Raw genomic sequence first — 23,404 nt, forward strand, 5'->3', positions numbered from 1 at the left:
ATGACCAACGCACAGGTAAGTCCATTGTGTTTTGAAGTTAAAGAAAAGTGCATTGCTTTAGTGATACGATATGAACAATCAAACCAACACACGTGAATGTGAACAATGTATAATCGTGCACCTTTGCCCTCTGTCGGGAGTCGAGATATCTTCCAAGAACAGAAGTAAAAGCTATGTTACTGAAGCTGAAGACCGTTTATTGCAGTTTATGTACCAGTTCTGCAAAGGCTGTACGGAATTCGTAAATCAGTTCTAGTGGAAGACCGAAAACTGAGGACACAATATTAAAACACATTTTAGAGAGCACAATAGTCGAGGCCGACAGGCCAAACTGCAAGAAAGTAAAAATTGTATGATCACATAGTCCACAGTTTCGGCAATGTTATTTGGTAATTCCTGAATGTTTAAAAGAATGTCTCATGCAGCATTTGTGTTTCTTTTGATTTTCTGGTGAATTTTCTATTTACATACTTGCTTGAACAGTGAACCCCACCTCCTCTGTTTTTGCTCGTGACCCGACTAAGTAGTAGACGAGACTAAATTACTATGCCTTTAATTCATAAGTGCTGGGCCAAGCCCCCATGTCCTGACACCTCTCGTCGAAGCCGTACTCGAGGTGATGGGCGAGGACTCGCCCAACCTGTGCCGGTTGGATGTCACCATAAGTGTCACGGAAGAGTAGGTGACTGGTTTCTAAACCTGATTGTGTGACGAGTAAATGGTGCTAAGAAACCGGTCATACTGAAGCAGAACTGTCGTTCTAGGCAAGGCTCTAGAGGACGAGGACAAATGTTTATAGCAGGATAATTGCTTAGATCGTAACAGGCAGTTCCGGACGGGCGTACTGGACCCCTTCTTCTTGCCGTCTAAAACCTTAGACTATGTGACCACATGTGAAAAAAGTTCTGAAGCAATCATGCCTTCTGCTATTACAACCCCTTTCCATCACACTTCTGGCACACCAAGGAAACACTATACAGGGTGTTTGATTTTAGTTCCAACTGATCGGTTAAAAAAAACTGCAATGTGCACTAATCCGATTTGTACAGGTCAGTTTTATGGCCAGTAGGACATGAATAGCGTGCCGTGTTTTCGGAGAAAACCAGAAAACTCAGAGAAACACTTGCCAGTAAAATTTCCATAAAATTAGATTAATCCGAGAAACTCAGAATTTCGATGTTCGAATGTAAAAAAGTAAAAGTAAAAAGGCGAATAAGTAAGCATGCCATCCCTTTATCTGCTGAACAAAGAAGTTGTGTTTCTTGATGGTTGCATGCGAGGAGTGATAGTAACCTTTATCTTGTTGCAATTAGGTGATGGGGATCGACAGTTTGACGATGTTTGGTATTACATTAAATCGGTTGGAAGTTGGCGCTTGTTCGTGCCATATGTCTGTCTTTTTTAGTCCTGTTTCAGTTCGCACCTTTATCATTTTGATCTATATTTTACAACTGAGTTTTCTCACAACACAAGGACAGTGTTTCCGAGGAGAGGTCATTCCAGTTTTCGTTCGAATCTCTGATGGTTGACAAAAGACGTTTTATTCTTTATCTTGTCTAGGTTAGTTCAGGACGACTGGTTATTATACTTCTGGGTCTCGACCAAAGCCGCCGTTCCCGTTACCAGTTTGGGCCACGCTCTTTCTGCTCCTTAGTGGGAGGAAGGTTTCGGTTTTTATAAAAGTAAAAAGTATGAACCAGCAGATTCCATGTGTGTGTGTGTGTGTGTGTGTGTGTGTGTGTGTGTGTGTGTGTGTGTGTGTGTGTTTGTGTGTTTGTGTTTGCCTGGGTTCGGATGGGGTTCGGAGGAGCTGACACCGTCACTACTGTATTCCATGCAGCCACAAGGTGGAACGGATAGGAAATGACTACATCCCGGTGTTTAGTGATTTTAGAGTATCAATGCTTATTCCAGCGATACTTCTGTGTAACTTTTGTAATGGGAGAGTTGTGGTATTGACAGTGGCAATGACGCCAATGCCAAACCCAGCCGAATAACTATCTTTCGATACAGGCACATTCTTTTGAATTAAGCAGACATTTATGCCCGAATAGCATTTATTTTTATTTTGCATTTTGGAAAATTGGGTTTACACCAAAATTAAAAAGAGTGGGTGCTAAATAGTAAAGTGGTAAATATATGTTATTTTTCAGCTTTTCAACTACTGGTGCTCCAGAACCAAGCAAACTTTCTAACCCAAGTAAGTGAGCTGAAAAAGCTTGCTGTAGCGACCACAACCCGAAAGGTGCCAGTTGCCCTACCAGCGGACCGCCCTGCTCTACCAGCAACCAGGTACGATGGGCTGAAGGAGCTGGACACCGATGCTGACTCCCTGGACAGTCTGAATGTTCTGGTGAGATTTTATAACAATATCGGTGTGTAGTTGTCATATTCAATGTGTAAATCATATTTGCATCATTTTCATGGGTCTTCGCCATCCTGGCAACTTAACTTTATCAGGCATTTAGTTGCCCTGTGTGCTGTGAATGACAGCATGTGTGTTTGTGATGAAACCCCATGGTTTGACAGGACAATGAGCCAGATTTTCTGCGTGTTTTTATCTGTCGGTGAATTCGTAGAAAAAAGCCTCAGTGTGAGGGAAAAAATTTCTTTGTCCCAATTGTAATTTATATTTTGAAATCACAGTGCCTAAAATGTGCTTCAATTATAACTACAATTTAATTTTTATTCAGAAGTAATGAACCACAATAACTGATGTTTCAGGAAAGCAATCAAATAACGTTTTTTTAATATTGTGATTTTTTTTTACGAGGTGATGTTTGCGGCTTCGATCAACTCATTATGAACAATTTATTGCGGAAGAGCCCACTTTAATGAGATGACTAAAGCCTTTATGGTGATATCTTTGTCGTTGATAATGTAATAGGGCTTTGTGTGTTTAAACCAATCAGCGACATAAAAGGCAGACCACCAAGATGGATCAAGCAAACTGCTGATTGGCTTTGCTATGACTAAAAACTGTTTACTGTAAATTACTTGATTTCCACAAGAACCTCATTTTTCCGAACTTCGGGGCTTGAATAAGTCTTCAAAAAATAGGTCCTGCAAACGTTTTTTCCTGTGGTAACAAATCAATCCGCGCACTCATGCTTGTAGGTGATGGGCTGTGCCGTGCTTTTAAAAAGCGAGAGTTGTCGAGTATCAGTGTAATTGGTCGAGTTTTAAGTTCGACCAGATTCGACTTTTTCTAACTTCTTGTGAAAAGTTTGGCAAAGGTTTGACTCATTTTCGACTGCTATGCGCATGCGCGACAGGCTGGAACTCTACTTTTGATTTCCGGTTGCTGGGCAATTCGCATTCTCTTGAATAACGTTGTGCCACTCCCGCATGAACTCATCGTGGCTTGTAGACCACGTCAAATGCCAACGACCATATCGCCATTCACGATGCAGTGTCGCTGGATGAAGTCATCAAAAAAGGAACGACACAAAGTCAATAGTTTGAACGAAGACGGCAGTGTCACAGGCACGAGGATTCATGTTTTGACATGTGCAGAGGCATCGTGTTCGATGGCCTTCAGCAGTTTGTGTACGACCGAGACAGTGTTGCTCACTTCTAAAGAATGATGCCACCGAAAGGAAATTATACTTAATGGCAAACAAGCGCACAGGTAGGCAGTTGCTCAAAAATCCAAAAACACACAAAAAAATGCACTCACACAGTGCTGTGTGACTGTATTTTTTTGTGTGTTTGGATTTCTGAGTAACTGTCTACCTGTGCGCTGGTTCATAATTGTGCCTTACCAACTCACCCAATCTGCAGTATTAACAGCAAATTACTGATCACTTTCCTGAAAATGAGGTAAAGTGGAAATAAAATTTCATCAGCACCTCTACTGCATGCACCACACTTTCATTTACTTTTTATTTATTCTGGGGCTCTGTTTTCTTTTTCACCTAGGAGGGGATTAGCTTACAAGTAATTATAGAAGTTGTACACATTGTTGTCATCTGGAGTCGAGGCCCAAAGTTGTCAATATTATATTAGGGGCGAAGCTCTTTAGGGGCTAGCCATGTCCGTATGTCCGTCCGCCGTCTGGCGTGCCCCTGCTCGTTAGCTCGCGAGAAGGAGCTCACGAGCTCCCGCTCGTGAGTTCAGCAGCGAGAGCAAGAAAAAAAGATAAAAAAGAAGAAAAAATAGGGGGCTCTGAGATGCCATCCTATCTGTCATCTGTCTTCTTAAAAAAAAAAGAAAAAGAAGAAAACCACACATTCTTCTACTGACATGAATGAAAACGGCACCATCAGCACTACCTATGATTAAAATCAGTATCGAGAAAAAGAAGAAAAAAAAAGAGTGGGGGGTTCTGAGTTGCCATCCCATCTGTCTTCTTACAAAAAGAAATAGAAGAAAACCACACATTCTTCTACTGACATGAATGAAAATGGCACCATCAGCACTACTTATGACCAAAATCAGTATCAAGAAGAAAAAAAAAGAGTAGGGGGTTCTGCGTTGCCATCCCATCTGTCTTCTTAAAAAAAGAAAAAGAAGAAAACCACACATTCTCCTATTGACATGAATGAAAACGGCACCATCAGCACTACCTATGACCAAAATCAGTATCATCAGCACCACCCGAGCTTCGTCCCAATCAACATCATTCACCACGTGTTTTATTATATGACTCTTCGATTATATAACGTTTTTGCACGGTCCCCGGAAAGTCATATAAGGAGGGTTCCAATGTATACAATATCGTTTCTCTAAGAATATGCTGTGCCAAGCAAACAGTGTGTACCTCCTCAACTTGGAGGCAGATCAAGTACCATAAAATGCCGGGGGAGCGCCCACCCCACTTTCACTGAAAACTGAGTTAATCTAGGCATGGGCGCTTCTCTGATCAAATCGGGCGCTTAACGTATAATTTGCAGAATTCCCAAATTTGTTAAATGTTAATAGTGGGCGCTTCCGCAGTATTTTACGGTAGAGCATTTCACCATAAAATGTACCCTTTGCAAAACAAGTTTATTTACGTGATCATTAACTGAATGCAATATTTTGGGAAGTTCTGGTTATTAGTGCTCAAATCTCATAACCATACAGTGGAATTTCAAATATGTGACTTTCAAGGGACCGCGCTAAAGCGTCATATGATCTGCGAGTCATATCATTGAAAAATATTACGACTTTGGGTCTTGGCCTTTCATAAAAAATATGTGTAACTTCTATAATTACTTCTAAGCTAATAACTTGCTGGGCGAAAAGAGAACAAAGCTTTTAAATAGATGAAAATAAAATGAAAGCGTGGTGCGATAACGGCGTCAGTACAAATGTGTTTTCACTTTACCTCGTTTTCAGGAAATTGATTGATTAAAATTTTGAGTAGCGCACGCTAAAGCTTTGCGTATGCAAAGAATAACGTCGTGTTCACTGAGCAGGCGCCTAACGCTAACCACGTTTTGCGCTTTGCGTGCGCTATTTTAGCATACGTCATTTTTCAGAAATTGCGCGCGTACGCAAAGAGGTTTTGCGCTCCTCCAAAGAGGATTCGCGATGCGCACGAGAAGTTGGCTAAAGCCAAAACGAGCAGTTAAAAAATAGCAGCTCGTGCAGCTGCACGCTGTGGCGGCTGCCGCCGCTTGGGCAGTCGTCGGGAGCGCATTGTCGGCGGTATTTTTGTGACTCCAATTATCAATACAGTACGACATTGCACTCTCACGGGAGCTACACGTCACAAACGATTTAGAAGAGCAGCAAGGTGGGCAGGAATTGCCGGCTGCTTGTAACGCGCAAACTTTTCTTAGTGAAGGTATGGTGCGCGAAGGTCAATACACAAGACCTTTTTGCCGAGGCGACTCAAGCGGACATGACTGGTGGACCGTTCCCGTCGCATTTACATATTTAATAAAATCTAAAATGTTACTCTGGACCAAAAAACCTTTTTCTAAAGTTATAGCATTTCGCACGTGAAATAAAAATTGTTACTATATCTCTGTGTCGTTGCGGGTGCGAGATGCTTGGGGTTATGCATTGTGGCAGAGAACCGCTATTCTAACTCTTTCTTGTGTAGCGTGCTTTAAGTGGAGACACTACCCAGAAAAAACGATTTCTGCAGAAAATGTTGATTTTGAAAAATATATTATTTACATCCACCATCTAAGAGAGTATTCCCAGGAAGTTCTATTAGTTTACACTGCAAAGTTCATATTTTTATAAATTATTTTCGGTCCACTGATGCTAAAGAAAAGGTAGAGGTTGAAGCACTTTGAACGCTTTTTTCCGTTCCCCCTTTTCGCATAAATTTCACTTGAGGAAAACTATCCTTTTGTTATTACGTAACTTGGGTTCATTTTTATGAGTTTTTCTGGAATGATATTTTATGGGGAAGATAGCTATAAGCTTGTATTTTTTTATTTTTGTCACTTTTCATGTTGAAGAACTAAAATTTTGGATAAAGGATAGAAATCTAAAAAATAGTATTGCTGTTTTTTTGTGGCTTTTTTGTCATAAAAGATGCTATAATATAGAAATATAGCATCATAGCTACCTGCTTTGAACTGTCCTAAAGCAATATAACACATGAAAACGACAACTTTATAAGTAATTTCAAAATTATAGTTTTCCTACGCAGACATGCCCACTTTCACATTTGAACATTTGCAATTTCTTTTGTACTTCAGCCAGGTTAACCAAATTTGTCAGAAATGTTCTTAACATCAACAGAAACAAGCCCTGTAAATGTCATTTAAAACAGACAAGTGGTTCAAACATCAAACATTAAGTAGGGTCCCCCTTAACGCAAGTGCTACATTTAGCGCTAGCATGCGCCAAAATACACCCTTTCCAAAATTCAGTTTGGACACTTTGATCACTATCATCATCTGAAAAATGGCATATCTGCCGTACTAATGGCGGCCTTCTGTTTACTAGTGAAGGAAGACGTTAAAGAGGCTCCTTAGCAGATAATTCGAGGCATATACTTTCTTGGCATTAGCACGATACGAAGCAGGAATTGAATGCAAGATCTGCGTAAGCGTTCATTTCTAGCTCGGACCCAGTCAATCTGTTAGTAGCATCAAGGGGCTTCAAAGCTCCCTGAATTGTAGAACTCCCCTTCGAGTCCTCACACACTTATGAACTTGCCGAACTCACGAACTCGCACCCCTCACTGGACTTATCAGAGCTCACCGAACTCATGAACTCTCCAAACATTCATGAACTCACCGATCTCAAACTTACGCCCATTACCGAATTTATAAACTCACCAAACTCCGAACCCTGCGCCCCTCACCGAACTCATGGACTTATCGAACTCGCGCCCCTCACCGGTCTCATGAACTCACCAAACACTCATGAGTTCACCGACCTCACAAACTCGCGCTCCTCACCGAACTCACAAACTCCCGTCCCTCACCAAACTCAAGGTCGCAAGCTCACGCCACTCACTGAACTCATGAGTTTACCAAAATCACGCCCCCCACTCAACCTCAAACTCATGAGTCTTCGAGGCTTACAAAGTGGCCATAGTTTTTCGAGTTGTCTAGAAAGAGAAATGACATTTCGCGGGCAGCAGGATTTTTTGATGTTCAGGTCATGTTAGCATTTTTCTGACTGTCTCAAATGTTTTCCAGTTGACATTTTTAAGCTTAAATAGCTTAATTTATTTAGTAAGTTGTAGTCATAAAAGGTGTCATGTTTGCTTACCCTCAACAAAACTGTTGTCACTGAAAATAACACTTGCAATGCCATTGATATATTACTACATGGCAAGCCTTCAGACATGCTTCGAACTGATTTGTGCATGAATCTATGATTTTGTTTTCCAAGTCTGCCAAATAGAATGGGCCCGGTAAACTATGCACATGAATTAAGAAACAAAAATGGAGGCTATAGGATTCTCAACTTCAACACTAGTTTAGGGTTCTAAACTTTGATACCGGTTCAGGGTTTTAAACTTCGAGACTTGGTGCGGCCGGGGCTGCACCAAGTCGTCGTAAAGTGCGGGACGTCGCATGAGCCGGGGACGCGTAATCAGGGTTCTTCTGTAGCAATAAATTCAGTTAAAAAGTCATTTCTGCCGTACACCTGAAATCTAGCGTTTTTACGCGATTTATTTTGCGGGTTTTTGACTTTTGAGATGGCAGCACAGAACAGCGGTGGCCACACTTCAGCTGGTGAGCTGCCTTTGGCTCTTTACGCGTGCAGGTGTGGCTCGAAGCTCCCTGGTATGTCAATTCGCTCCCTCCTCAAGACCAAAAGGGAAGAGACATAAAATAAAGGGCAGCTTGTGTTTTCGCAGCCCACCTTCAAGGTGCTTGTTTCACAAATGGGGACACGTAACAAAGAAATGTGATGAACAGCTGCTTTATGACTGGAATTTGCTGTGGCCATAAGTGAGGTGAAAAGAAACCAAACAGGTATCCTGCCTCCTGTTTACCTTTTTGCTGCGACTCTTGAAATGGTTCTTTTTTTAGGACTCTTCACGTGTCCACAACGGCCACCTCTGGTTTATAAAGTCCAATAAGAATAAGATGACATATACAAAGCCATACAATACGTTTGAAAAGACGGTATATCTGAAACTGTACTAGTCCAAGATAAAAAATCGTTCAGCCTTTCCAGTCTCGGGAAGAAGGAAGACCAGCGGAGCTGTACTCGATACACTGTGCTTCTTCTTCGTCGTCGTCTGCTTTTCGCGCTGTTTCGTACGATGAATTCCCACCAACGCGCTGAACTATCCATTCTTCTATTATAGCTGGAAAGGTTGGCGCCATCTACGAGGGACGGCAGAAACCATACTGGTTGTGTGCTTGCCGCGGTCGCTTATAGATGGTGGTAGCTGCCCAGGCAGGTTTGTGTCGACATAGCGGACACGATCCTGGGGAATCTAGCCCTTAACAGCTCCGCTGTAAAAGCTGCCAAAACAAGGGTGTGAGTTATGAACATTGGATAGCGGGCCTTGCATTGGATTGGATTGGAAAACCTTTGTTGCCAACTTTATCTGTATAATCAATGCGCATTGATGTTTACTATATACGCATTTATTTTCAGTGGTCAATCATACCAGACTGAAATCATGAGAAACTGTGTAGTCTCCTGGAGCCTCTTTAGCACAATATGCATGGTGTCTAGCGACCGGGAAAACCGGGAATTGTCAGGGAAATTTTAATTACCGGGAAAAATCAGGGAATTGTCAAGGAAATTGTCAAAAAGCGAGCCCAGTCAGGGAAAATGAGCCAAAAAGGCCTTCGAGTGCCCTGAGCAAAGACTTGAGGACTTGGGGGCAGAAATATAGGCAATAAATTCTGCTTAGAGTGAGGCGCGGACTCTGCTTCCCCGATGCACAGTGTGCTACCCAATGCAGAGAAAACCGACAAATCCAGTCGAAGCCACGGATTGGATTGGATTGAGGGCGCGACACTAGGCTAGATCCAGTTAGAGCCTCCTTGTACTAGATATAGTAACAAATGGGAAAGCCGCAGACACCAATCCAATCCAAGCCTTCAGCCGAAAGTATCCGAAAGTGCATCTGGTGCCCATGTTGCCATTTGGTTATTGACGTGTGTAGCTGAGCGTCCGGAAGTGGCCTCTTCACTGACGATGTCAGCGGCAATAAAGTGCTCGTTTAACCCGGACTGGTCGAGCCAAAATATTTCGGAACATGCAAGTTATATTAGGCCCGTGCAAAATAATCCTCATTGTGCTCAATGCGCAATGCCTTGTGTTGTAATGGTTTTATATATTTGACCGCCTCTAGAGTGGTCAGGGGATTTCACCTGAAATGGTCAGGGGAAACCTGGAAAAGTCACGAAATTAAAAAAAAATAATAATTTGCGAGACACCCTGAATATGTCCTTTTTGTTGTGTGCAAGGAAAACGAAAATTCTAAAAATGTTTTGTTGGAGTGTCTGTGAACCCTTTAAATGTGCTGAGACATATTGTTGAAATAGGTTTTCCTGTGCTGTAACATGTCCGACGTTCCATTTGACTCGTGGTACAATGTCTAACTACCCATGTGTATGACTTGTTTTTGTGCTCTACCTATTCTTTTCTTTTCTCCTGTGAATTTTCTTTTTCCTCTATCCACCCTTGAAACAGAGTAGCCACCCAAGGGGATGCTTTGGGTAACAAATCTGACAGGTTGGCTAACAAACTTATTTTTGGGATTTTTGACTGGCTATTTGGTACGGCCACCGATCATAAATTGCCAGCTTCTGGGCGATGTATGACATTATACCTTGACATGGTTTTTTCCTTTTATATAGATTTGTCTGAATTTGAATCTCATGTTGGTTGTTTCGTACAGGTCCAGCACCTAGCCCTCATTGGAGGCAACGATGAGAAGGACACTACGCGTCGGGTCCTCTGTGCCCTCATCAAGCACGACCTCGCCCTCAAGATGAGCTGGTGTGGGTCCGGGGGGAAAAACAAGCCCTTGAAGATCTTCAGAACCTGCGCGCCGTCGTGTTTCGTAAGTGGTCCTTGAGTTTATTTAGGAATGCTGTGTGATGCTACGCTTGTCGAACAAATTACCTAACTATAAAGGCTGGCTTAGACATTAACATTGGTTACATCCACAGTGACTAAAATAACGAGCGACGGAGGCACCAGGACAATAAATACATTTTGATGATTTCCTGAACCCACTTGCAGTGCTTATTATGTTGTTCGCAGCAGGCAGTTGCCTCGGTGACAGCTGTTTGCCGTTTTGTACCGTTGGAGTCCTTTTAGTTGCTTTGAATTGAGTCATCACTACTGGCTGTACCAGATAAAACACAGAGCCCAGGTTCATGAAATGATCTTCCAACAAAAGATGTGCGCACGACGAAACCTAACAATAAATCCGTATTCACAAATTAAAATTATCATAAGTTTTGCATAAGTCACGATTGAATCCTACGACAGCTCCAGGAATGTCTAACACTTTTTACGATCAGATCAATATTACCGAACACGTCGGTTACATTGTGGCAACGACCAACGGGTATTCATTTTTCTGCCTTCTATCCACGAGCTTAGAGCAGAAAAAAGGAATAAGGGAGAAGTACTCCAGATAACGCTGCGGTGGTGAACGCTGGATCCACAGATCACCAGATACATAGCGGACGTGAAGGGCCAGCTAGGAACACTAGGCCCAGTAAGGCACTCAATGCAACGTTGCTCCATGACTATCTGCCAACTACCTGCTGCCTTGCTAAATAGAAGATGCCTTCGGAATTGTTTTCTTTTTTTAAGGCGATCTTCTCTGCGTGAATAGCCTTAAAGGAGCACTGACACCCCAAACTTTTTTTTTTAAAGTCGGAAACGATGCAAGTTGAAGTTATAGACACGCAAAAACATACCGCATCGGAAAAAAAATTTTTTTTTTCCAGACGCGCGCGCTCTCTTTTTTTACTTTTGGCGCCTTTCTTTTCTGCTCCTCGCTTCTTTTGATTGGTGACATCAAAAATCATGAAATTTAGAAGCTTTGTAGGCGACATTTCTATAACATTTAATAACGGCAATCGTAAAACATGTTTTTTAACGTAATTGCGAACGCAATACGGCCCTTCTTTTTGAAATACCAAAAACTGAAGTCCGGTGTGACGTCGCCTCCTAGGTTTGTACCCTCCCTCGGAAAAGTGCCGCGTGGGCAGGCGGCACCGCTCGCACGGAACAAAACCGGTTTTTCCCGATCCACCGGTGCCCTTATCTCCCGCTAATCACCTCCTCGCTTCGGGTCGCCGTGGCAACAGCGGGTTGGAGCACGGAGTCGTGAAAGAAAGTTTACTCGCAGGACTCCGCAATATTTGATATCAACTCACCGGCGCGGATCGCGCGGGAACTTCGAATTCGGCATTTAGAAATTGTCTTTTTACTTCACAAATACTGAATTCTCAAGTTTCGTATTCTGAGGGTCATGTCCCGGCATCGTTTTCAATCGTTCCGGATGATAACAAAAATATGATTTTGAAGTGTCAGTGCCCCTTTAACCCTTACCTGGATTTTACAGCATAGCTGTTAAAGGCTAGTTTCCCCAGGATCGTGTCCGCCAGCAAATAAATGTCGACACAACACTCCGTACAGCTACCGCCGTCGCTCATAGATGGCGGCAACCTTTCCAGCCTTTCCTCTCTGGCTTGTCAACTTGCGGCCAGCCGTTACTTCATTCACACCATAGTACAGCTTCGCTGGTCTTCCTTTTTCACCAAAGTGGAAAGGCTGAACGTTTTTTGAGGTAGAATGCCAGTCTTATTCCCTCGTCGTGGCCTTGTCAGTATCAGGGTGGTTGGCAGGGGCTGCTGACTTTCTCATTGGTTCGATCTGCTGTTTTGTGCGACAAAGAGCTCAAATAAATACCGTATTATCTTCACAACATGTGGTACATACACTGTTTCGTTTAGTATGCTCATTTTATTCCGACACGACACTACTAGAAATGTCAACACGTATTGTGGTAGTCCCTTGAGAGCTACGCGATGTCTATCTAATCTTGCTCTACCAAACGTTACGTCAGCATTGAGTTCCAGTTGTCTAGTGGCAAGGTGTTCTTGTCATAGGTGGTAAACTCAACAGTATTGTTCCAGCATTTTAATCAAAACACGGACATGTCCACTCCAATTGTGATCAGGTATTCACGGTGGCTTTTGCTGCCACTCTTTGTAGTTCAAACTTATTTTCCTGGATGTTGGCCTCCACCTGCATCCTCAAGACAACAAGTCTGCGAGTTGTTTTCATTTGTGGCACATTTCAAATGAGCTGTGTGGGCTATCTCCTTTAGCAACGTCGATAACTGTGCTGGCTTCGTCGCGATCGAGTTTGTAGAAGGCGACTGACGCGGTTGAGCAGGCATACATAAGGAGTGAAAGTGGGCGCCGCGCACCACTCACCCCTTGCTGCAAGGCGCACCACAGGCGCACCGTGTGGCATTATTTGCATTACCAGGTTCGAGTGACACGGCACCGTGAGAATATGACGTAGGGATGTTAACACAGGTTCCAATGGCTACTGCTGCGCGGCGCCCATTTTCATTGCTCGTGTCTCCCCTGGTTTAGTCCAGCTCCAGTAAAGCTGGACATTCTGGTGCCCTTAAATCATGGTAGCTTCAACATGCCTCATGGACACAGTGCCCAAACAAGCGTTGACGGAAAGGCTGCCCCTTTTGTTTTGATACAAAAGATTTGTGTATTTCAAAGCATACCGAGCTTCGATTGGAGATTTGTGTTGCCAAAACACTGTCGCCGTAGGAAGAGTCCGCTCTCGCGGTGATCGGGACACCGGAAGTTCACCTATTTCTGTTTCCTTTCTCTCACTTAAGAATCTGTTCATGAATACTGATTTCTCCACTTACGATGTGTGTAACCCATGAATTTCTTAGCTGCCCTATTTATTTCAATATAAGTCCACCTTTTTTTCGAATATGTTGTAAAAAATTAAGGGTCGTCCTATAATCGTGACCAAAGAAAGTGACAGACATTCGTGACCAAATTTGCGACCTTACCGAGAGCATGGAGCTATCTAGTCACCGAGCCGGCGTCGCCGTAGAGCCGCACTGCTTCTTGTTTCAGAAAGTTTTCTGGCAGCCTTACCCCGGTGGCCGCCACTCGCGCGCATCTTGTCGGATTTCGCGCCTGTAAGCTGCAGGCGCCGCTCACGCATCCCCCTCGCCAGAGCCGTATATTGGGAGAGTCTGGCCAGTGGGTCGGGCGACGAAGGTCCTGGAGAGGAAAAAGTGAAGGAAAGGAAGGAGAGTGCTGAAGGAGTGAGAGAGGAAGAAGGGAGCAAAGAGGAGACCACCGCTATTTTGGCGCAACACGCTGTAGGCACTGAGCACTGTTTAGGTTACGCGTTGTCTGCTACAAGCTTATTTCTTTTTTGCCCCAATAAAAAATTGCGTTCAAACATTGACAAATTCATTTGTTAGCTTTTTAAGCCACCGAGGAATAATACTATATCCTTTCATTGACAGAGCCTGCCAAATAAAAGGAAAGAACCGAAATTTGGATGTCGATCCCATGTATTCCGCCGGGCTAATGAATGAAAATGGCAGATCTTCCCGCTCAGCTGGGAGCAGCCGTGAGTTCATGCACATACGCCTCTCGCTCTGCACCGCGGGCTGGTTGGCTCATTGGTAGGGAGGCTTTGCGGCAGCAAGATCATAGACTGGCCAAACCCTTCCCATATACGGCTCTGCCCCTCACTTACGCAAGGGGGTAAAAGGAAGGAGACGGACGCGATGCGCCATGCATCTTGTCTCCTCGCCTCCCATCCCCTCTATTTCTCTCTTCCTCGCAAATGAGCACAAAAACAAAATGAAAGTAAAATACAGAGAATATTTTTGTTTTTGTTTGTTCACGGCGGATCGCGCGTTGCTCGCGTCTTTGCAAAATCCCTCCCTTCTCCCCATCAGCTAACAGTGTGGTGCAAGCTGCTGGTTGGACCAGTCATATATTTATCTTTCGTCCTGCAGTCTCGCACCCGTCTATACCCAGGTGCAGGGAGTAATGTCAGGCGGTAAAAGAGAGGTGGTTGATTTGTCCGACGAGCGCACAGATCGCACCGCACTATCACCCTAGAGGTGGGACCACGACCTCGCACGGTCGATGGAGTATGGCATCTTCGTATATTGGCTTCTTGGCGTCGCCAAGTTGCAGCGTGCCAGCACTGTGCCAGAAAACCTAAGCAAGCACCAGAGGGTTCACTCGGAGTCACACTTTTGAGCGCCAAGATACCACCCGCAAGGTATTCACTAGGTACTAGCCAGAATATGCTAAAGGAGCAAGGTTTGAAGGCAAAATTTATAAAAAGAGCTAATTTATCAACTCGTAGCTGTTAGGAATTTTTCGTAGCTATATCCTTTCATTCCTTCATGTGAATGCATCTTGTCTATTTTGCTGTTCTAGGCAAACATCGCATTCGGACGTCGTTTGATCGTATTGTAGCTACCTTCAAAAAAGGTTCGAAGTATGTTTATTGAACCGCCTCAAGTATAGGGTGACCACCTGTCCCATGACTCCCGGGACTGTGCCGCGTTGAGGGCTCGTGTCCCGCGTCCTGCAAGAAATACCAGAATCTTCAAAATGTGTTGCATTCCACATTGTTTTAACATTCACTACTCAAATTATGGCGCTCTCGAACTACGGGGCGGAGGAAAGCGCGGAGGTCGCTGGTAAGCATGTTAATCTTGATGGTATGCCATTTACTATCCAAGCACTGCAGGAAGCGACCGTAGTTCTTGCAGGAGACAAACGCACATGCGCCGTTGTGCCTCTCCCCTTGATGGCAAAATATTGCAAGCAAAAATTGCTTGTCAAAAGTTGGAAAATTACCTATCGTAATTATTTGCAAATCATATGTGTCATGCGAAAGGGTTGTGGAAAGCTTTTTTTTTTGTGTGTGTGAAGACGGCCGCACAATGCAAAAAGCCTGCAACTTTCATCGGTCGAGAAAAACAACATAATGTTCTAAATTTGTGTAGGAGCATGTTAGTATAAGAGTAAGTATCGACTGGAAACAATAAGCTAAAACAAGATTTACTGCTTCTTATTTCCTCTTGATGCATTGGGGTCTGCTGCAGTCGATTTTAATGTTTTTAACTTGGGCACCTTTAATAAAATAATTACCATTGCAATCAAACAAAACATATAGCACTGTGAGTGAAATTTATTTTAGCTTAAAGGGTAACTGCGAAGAAAAAAATATTTTTTTTAAATTTAAACAGCCCAATTTGGACAAGCATGACACAAAACAAACTTTCCGCGAACAAAAATATTTTTTAGCAATATTTACGCCACAAGGCGTAATTTAGTCGGAGTCACAACCTCTCCATATTTGAAACCCGCTCTTTCGCCCGGCGCGGAGGAGAAGTATGCCCCGCCCCTCGCTCTTGGATTTGCTCTTCAATTGTCTTGGCTGTAGAGTTGAACGACGTACGCAGCGTCTCAACTTTCGGTGCGTCTTGTGTGCGTACCAAAGCCTTTTGGAGCTTCTGTGTTCTGTGCGAACTGCGCGCAAGCTGGACCCTGGATGAAAACGTCAGCTTCTTGGCCGCTTCGAGCAACTGGGTCTTTTGCCATACGAAGATACACCGCGGAGGACGGCTGCCAGCATCGAAGATGGCGCACCGCCTGAACCACCCGAACCTTCGGCGCGCTTGGACTGTATCGAAGAAGGGTCAGTCAACTGGAGCGAGACCAGAAAGAACGCTTTATTCCTCCTCCTCGTCTTCTAACCAGGAAGCATCTTGTTAGAGGCCCCTTACCGGTACATCTTCCCTTCCCTGATGATCAAGATGACCATAACGTAACCCCCTACAACAAAAGACAAGTTTTATGTTCGTTGTATGAAGTTGTGGTCGTAGTGTAATCTGCTTGGTGCCCTCCGCTGTCGCATGGTTCTGGGCAGACCTTGGGTTGGGTAACCCGCTTCTGCTGGTGCACGTAACGGCTGGGCCAGAGGCTTCGACCACTTCTGACCAGAAGCTGAGTGGGGGCGGCACCAGTGCTTGACGGAAAAGTTGCCGCTGCTTCGTCAGGGACAGGTGGTGTCAGGCTTTCTGGCTGAAGCAGTAGCGATATGGTCGGTTCTTGGACAGTAGCAGTGAGTGGGCTTGGGTGTTGTGCTTCGTAAGGGGCTGCTGAAGCTCTCTTGTACTGTTTCTCGCGGCACTCATCTTCGACGGAAGTTTCGCGTGGCTGGAACGGTTCAGCGGTTTTCCTGAGGTGTCTTCTGTTTCTTCGGTAATGTTGCCCGTCCTCGATGCACACTCTGCACGAACGAGGAGCCACACAACGCTAGACCCTTGCCTTGCGACACCAAGAACTGTCATCGCGGATCCGGACGACGTCTCCAGGACGCAGCGGAGCAAGATGGTGATTTGTCTTAAAGGTTTGTGCATGTTTCCGCACTGTGGAAGTCGTGGCTGCGGTAAAATCTGGCAGCCTCCCACGTAGCTACCTTCCCATCAGAAGCTCACTGGGAGTGCGTCCATCTTCCAAGGGTGTAGTCCGGTAGTTAAGTAGTCCAACCCAGAAGTCCTCGTTCGAGTGCTGAGTTTTCTTTTGTAGTCGCTTGACGATCTGGACTCCCTTTTCCGCCAACCTGTTGGACTGCGGGAACCTTGGGCTGGAAATAGTGTGGATGAAGTCACATCTAGTTCTGAACGATGCAAATTCGTGAGACGTAAACTGTGGTCCACCTTCGGTGCAAACTTCTATAGGTATTCCATGCCGCGCAAACATAGCGGATAGATTATCCACTCTAATTCGGCAGGTTGTTAGCGGCAGAAACTCGACTTCTGGGTAGTTTGAGTAGGCACAATACTCCACCAGATAAGGTTTGCTGCCGTACTCGAAAAGGTCTACACCGATTCGCTGCCAGGGTTGGTCCGGGACTCGTTTAAGCATTAAGCGTTCCGATGGCTACCTATAAGCAAAATGACAACATGTGGAACATTGGCTGACTAGTGCCTTGATGTCCGCGTTCATTTGGGGCCAGTACATTAATAGCCTTGCTCGCGCCAGGCTTTTGTTTAATTCGAAATGCCATTCATGCAGTCGGTGCAACATCTCTTTACGGAGACGTTTTGGTACCACCACCCTGCTGCCTCGCAGATAGCACGCCGTCGATGCACGTAAGTTCCGAAGAAAGCGGTACAACTCTCCAACAACCGCATTTCCTTCTTCTAGGGTTTTTATGACTTGCCTTAGTTCTTGGTCGTCCCAGGTAGCCGACGCTAACTGGGCCTTCATGTTGTCGCTGACAAGACTTGTGAGCACACCGGTGGCGTGGATGGCGATGTTGTCACCTTCAGCTTGCTTCCGCCTTCTCTGTGTTCGGAACTTGGATTCGTGACAGAGCATTTGCTAAGAGCAGCTGCATTCCAGGAGCTCGACATCAAATTGCAACAGCCTGAAAAAATATCTCTGAAGTCGCGGAGGCATTTCACTGAAGCTCTTTTTTGCTATTGCTAGGAGCGGCCTGTGGTCCGTTTCGAGAAGCACGGGATAGCCCGCCACCAACTCCCGAAATCGCTTTCAAGCAATAGTTACAGCGAGAGTCTCTTTTTCAATTTGTGCATAATTCGCTTCGGCCTTCGACAGCACCCGTGACGCATATGCCACGGGACGCCAATCCTGGTTATGCAACTGAGATAGTGCAGCACCGATGGCAAAACTCGACGCGTCAGCTGATATCTTCATTGGTTTGGATGGGTCAAATATTGCGAGGACAGGGGCTGACGTGAGCATTTCAATCAAATTATTCCACTCCTTGTCATGAACGGCCAGCCACACAAATCCGTTTTCTTTCTTTATCAAGTCCCTCAGTGCCTCCGTTTTTCTTGAAAGTTGCGGCAAAAATTTCCCAAAGAAGTTTAGCACATCAAGAAACCTCTGAACTTCCTGCTTGCTTGAGGGGCGGGGCATGCTGGCTACACAGTTAATTAAACCTGCATCTGATCTTATCGGGTTCTTGCTGATGCGGTCTCCAAGAAATCGAACCTCATCTCTAGCAAAGATGCATTTTTCTTTAATGAGCGTTAGTCCGGCGTTTCTTGCTGCATTTAATGCCGCACGTAGACGTTCGTCATGTTGCTCTTTTGACGTGTCCCAGACTAACACGTCATCTATATAGGCACGTGTACCTGGCAGGCCTTTAACTACCTCGCTCATCGCTTTCTGGAAGACCTCGGGAGCGGACGCAATCCCGAACGGCAGACGGAGGAATCGATACCGCCCAAACGGGGTGCTGAACATGCATATCTTAGAAGTTTCTTCATCCAACGGTACTTGATGAAAACCGCTATTCGCATCCAGTTTGCTAAACATTATAGCTCCCGTTAGCTCTGCTTCTATTTCTTCCCGGCGTGGAGGTTCGTAGTATTCTTGTTTTAAACTGCGGTTAATGTGCCGCGGGTCAAGGCAAACTCTTAATCGCCCATCATTCGTTTTAATGATTACTAGCGGACTCACCCAGTCCGACGCGTCGTCCATTTTGGCGATGGCTCCTTCCGATTGCATGCGGGCCAACTCCTTCCGTAGTGGGCCTCGAAGCGCATGCGGTACCCTTCTAGGAGCCATGGCGACGGGTCGAGCGTCGTCTTTGAGGATTAGACTGTATGGCCGGCGCGTGCATCGTAATCCTTGAAACAGGGTAGGAAACTCACTTACGAAGTCTTGATTAGTGGAAGAGGTCACTTAATGTACCCTGGCAGTAAGTCCGAAAAGCTCGCATGACTCTAGGCCAAGCAGAACTTGTCTTCCTTTCTTCACTACGAACAATGGTACTCTCTCCTCTTTGCCTTGAACACGTAGAGGCAACGTGACTGTACCGAAGTGCTGTATAGGATTGCCCTCGTAATTAGTCAGCACGGTTTTTGACGGCTGCAAGTCGCTTACTCTCCCAATCTTGCGGAAATAAGAATACAGTAGAACGTTTGCCTGTGCTCCGGTATCGATTTTTATGTTTGTCGGGTGGCCGGCTAGATCACCGGTCTCAATCCAATCTTGTTTTATTGAGACCTGGTCAATTTGTATTGCCAGTATCTAGAAGCCGTCCTCTGAGTCTTCAAGTGTCTGCTCCAGCTCCTCTGCTGTCGGTGCTCGCACGTTATAGACGTTTCTTTTGCTTCGACAGCAAAATGAGAAGTGATTTTTTTTTTCTTGCAAGCCGTGCACGTTTTGTCCCAGGCAGGGCACTTCCTTGGTTCATGGCTGCTTCCACAGTAGCCACACTGACGCCTTTGTTCGTCTTGAGGGGCTCGTCCTGGTGCTACTGACGACTTGCTGACCCGGTGAATCTTTGCTTCGCCCTCGAGGGTGCGATTCTGGGCAGCCGCTAACTCCGCGGCTTTGCAGAACTCGATGGCCAATTCCAAAGTAAGGTTCCTCTCTCGCAGAAGACGAGCACGCAGCTTTTTGTCTGTCGTTCCTAAGACTAGCTGGTCTCTGACCATGGAGTCCTTCAGTTCAGCAAAGTTGCATGTCTGGGCCTTGAGCTGCACGTCGCGATGAAACTGCTCGAAGCTCTCGCCTTCTTTCTGCTGCCTTGCTCTAAACACGTACCGTTCGTATGTCTCGTTGCATTTCGGGCTGCAGTAGTCCTCAAAGGCTTGGACGATGGCATCGTAGTCTTCTCGTTGAGCCGCTGTCAGTGGAAATGTGTTGAATACGTCAATAGCTTCTTGTCCAGCTACATGGAAAAAAATGGCTGCTTTCTGCGCTGGCGTCTTCTCTTTCGCTGGTGCTGTGGCCTTGAAGAACAGCTCGATACGCTGCCTGAACTTCTTCCAATTCTCTGCGGCGCCGTCAGAAAGCACTAGGCACCCAGGAGGGGGCACATGTTCCATATTGGCGTTCGTTGTACTATAAAAATCCCGCTTCTGACACCATGTATTGAAGAAGGGTCAGTCACTTGGAGCGAGACCAGAAAGAACGCTTTATTCCTCCTCGTCTTCTTCTAAGCAGGGAGCATCTTGTTAGAGGCCCCTTACCGGTACATGTACGACACCCGCTGGTGATCGATCACTAATCTGGCAGAACTTTACAGAGAAACGGCGCCGCTTTACAGCAACTGACATCTCCGAAAATTCGGCATTTGCGCGCGCAAGCAAAAATAAAACATAAAAAAAATACGAAAGCCAAAACCCCTCGTCACTTCCTGTCACTAACGCCTGTGACAGCTGCTAAATACACATCACTTCAGGAAGTCTCACTCAAGCACCTGGGTCAACAGGAAACACTGATGACTTAGGCGAAGCGACTAGTCGAGGTAGGCGAGACAGGCGGGAGCAGAGACACGTCGATATGAAAAGAATGACTAAGCTTTTTTTTTTGTTATAGTACCAATCCAAACGTCAGTGCCCGTTCGCAAACCTCTTGCAAAAAATAGTAATAACTCCCACTACATGGATTATTCTTTAAATATCAAAAATGCCGCTCAAACATAAATTACAACATATCACAAAGGTTTAAAACCAATATCTAAGCTCTCAATCAATCTCTTAACCAATGAGAAGAGTTTCTATCGCACATCACTCCGTGACGTGTAACAACTACTCCGAGACGTATTTTACCAACTTTGTGGCACGCGATTTAAAACGGACGAAATAGCCACAGACTATAATCGGTCTTACGCAATTTAGTATTGCTGTAAAAAAAAAATTTAGCGGACAATTTTTTTGTTACATGCTTGTCCCAATTAGGCTGTTTAATAAAAATACACTTTTTTCTTTGCAGTTACCCTTTAGTTACCGAAACACAATTTTCAGGTGTATAATATTCTTTTGGACAGAACAGGATTTCATGGTGTGCGTGTTGATAAATTTTCTTTAATACTTTTTTTCTTCATTCGTGAAAATACTGTCCTTGTAACTAAGAAGTTACAATTAATAAACATTTTATATGTTCTTATATGATCTTATTTGATCGTATCTGTTTATTTGACCAAGAAGTATCTTATACAAATGAGACTTTTCACTAGGGTAAGCCTCAATTTGACGTTTTGCTGGGTTTCCAGAAAGCAATTAGCACACCTCCCCCCATCCGCCTCCATCCCACCCCGCTCAAGGTTTGCGATAAAGGTGCTCCGCTTTCCTCTGCTTGGCCAGCAGGATTCTGTGGCGCTGTGGAGCTCTCTCCGGGGCCGGGAAAAGATGGATACTTTCAACTTTAGACCGCAAAGCGGGAGCTGCCAAAAGTCGCGTTGGCGTGACCGTTGATGTCACTCCTCTCCCTCCGGATTTTTTTTGGGACCCGTTTTCTCCTGTTTTGAGGCATGGTTTGGACCCCGCTTAAGGGACATACCTAGAAGAACTCTTTAAATGACCGACATGTCTATGTAGCCTCTTTTTTGTTTTTTATGTGACATGATAGTATTGCAACTTTTACACAAAGAGTACACAGTTTCTGCACTAGAGCAGCATTAGATTGAAAATCTTAGGAGTAAGGACATTCCTAATTCTCCTTACTCCTAGTGTGGCTATCACGCTTATTGCTTTTTGAAAAGTAAATATCTGAAAAATAATTTATTGTTCTTTTTTATAGATGCTGTGGTGTCAACATGCTCTAAGGCTACAAAGACCTCAGTGGAAGCCACGATGAAGGCGTGGCTCGTAGCAGCACCAGATCGGAACGGCGGGCGCAGCAAGCGACGCGCTGCGAGTGAGCCGCAGGATTAAAAATTATACCCTAAATAGAAAGAAAACACATAGAGACAAGGGACAGATACCGAAGACTCTCGAAGTGACAATATTTTAATTTCGTCCAACGGTGTACACCTCGGTCAAAACAGTAAAACAGGTAAAAGGCGAATCTGAAGTGGTGTAGAAATCATAAGAACACTAGCTCTGGAAGCTCGTGTGTAATCTTTTAGAATCCTTAAGATTTCTGCTCCTAAGATTGTCTCTTAATCCCCGTCATGTCTGTTGATCATATGAGCTGACAGGGAAAAAACCACTCCTCAATTATAATTCGGCGCTTTCAAAGTTGGTAAAGAGAGTCATAGTCAGTCAGTGCTTAAAAAACTATATTTTCAAGTCCTGCCCACATTCAGGCCTAACAACTTCGCAGAACAAGTATCTAGGATACTAAGTGCTGGATATCCTTGACATCTATTAACTTCAGTCGTCGAAACTCTTCTCAAACAGATTAAGAAAAGTGAAACCACTTCCCGCAAGTCACGCGACAGATACAGTAACCAAAGACTAATAGTCATCACCTACACTCATGACATTTCTTAGAACCTTAAGAAGATTGGGAATTGCGCAAATATCGATGTAGTCTTTCTTGCCCCCATCAAAGTCTCAGGCCTATGTAAAAAGTTAACGCCATACTAGAAACTAATACCGGCTGCACTAAAAAGCATAGAACCCCATACATCCCTTCCTCAGAAGGAGTGATTTATTCCTTTCTACTTTCATGCGGCAGACAGTACATAGGACAAAATGGAAGATGTGTAAATGACAGATTAAGAGAACGTAACAACAACACCCGAATAGCAAACTACGGACTTTTGGGCAATCACTGCCGTGACTGGGTGCACTGCGGACTTCAAAATTAGCACCGTAATTGGAAACAACTCTTACCAATTGACTCGTGAAATGAATGAGGCAGCTAACATCAGGAAAATTAGTGATACTTGTGTTAGTAATCCGTTTATAACGCTTACTAAAAAGAGTTGTTATATCTTGACACTCGAGGGTTATATGTGAGAGACATTGCCATTTGGTTTGTACAGAAGACAACGAAGTGAGATATAATCTCTTTTAACACAGGTAAAAGAAAAAGGAAGACGAACATAAAATCTGAGTTGCAAGTTTGTGCGACGTGAGTGATCTTTTTTCTGGTGTGCGTGTATTTTCAGTGTGAGTGAGTTTAATTTGGCACTATTTCTTCATTTGTAAACGTTAGCCTGTGGAAAATAACTGCAGTTGTTGGAGTGTTGGGAGACTATTTAAAGTGAG

The 23,404-nt window shown here is 44.6% G+C and overlaps 1 pseudogene; it reads left to right on the top strand.

Annotated features, from left to right (window-relative positions):
* On the top strand, positions 1–22,154 carry LOC120842901 (annotated as a pseudogene).
* Positions 22,155–23,404: the final 1,250 nt, after the last annotated feature.

This window comes from Ixodes scapularis, unplaced genomic scaffold, assembly GCF_016920785.2.
Source record: "Ixodes scapularis isolate PalLabHiFi unplaced genomic scaffold, ASM1692078v2 PGA_scaffold1__304_contigs__length_218370807, whole genome shotgun sequence".
NCBI lineage: Eukaryota > Metazoa > Arthropoda > Arachnida > Ixodida > Ixodidae > Ixodes > Ixodes scapularis.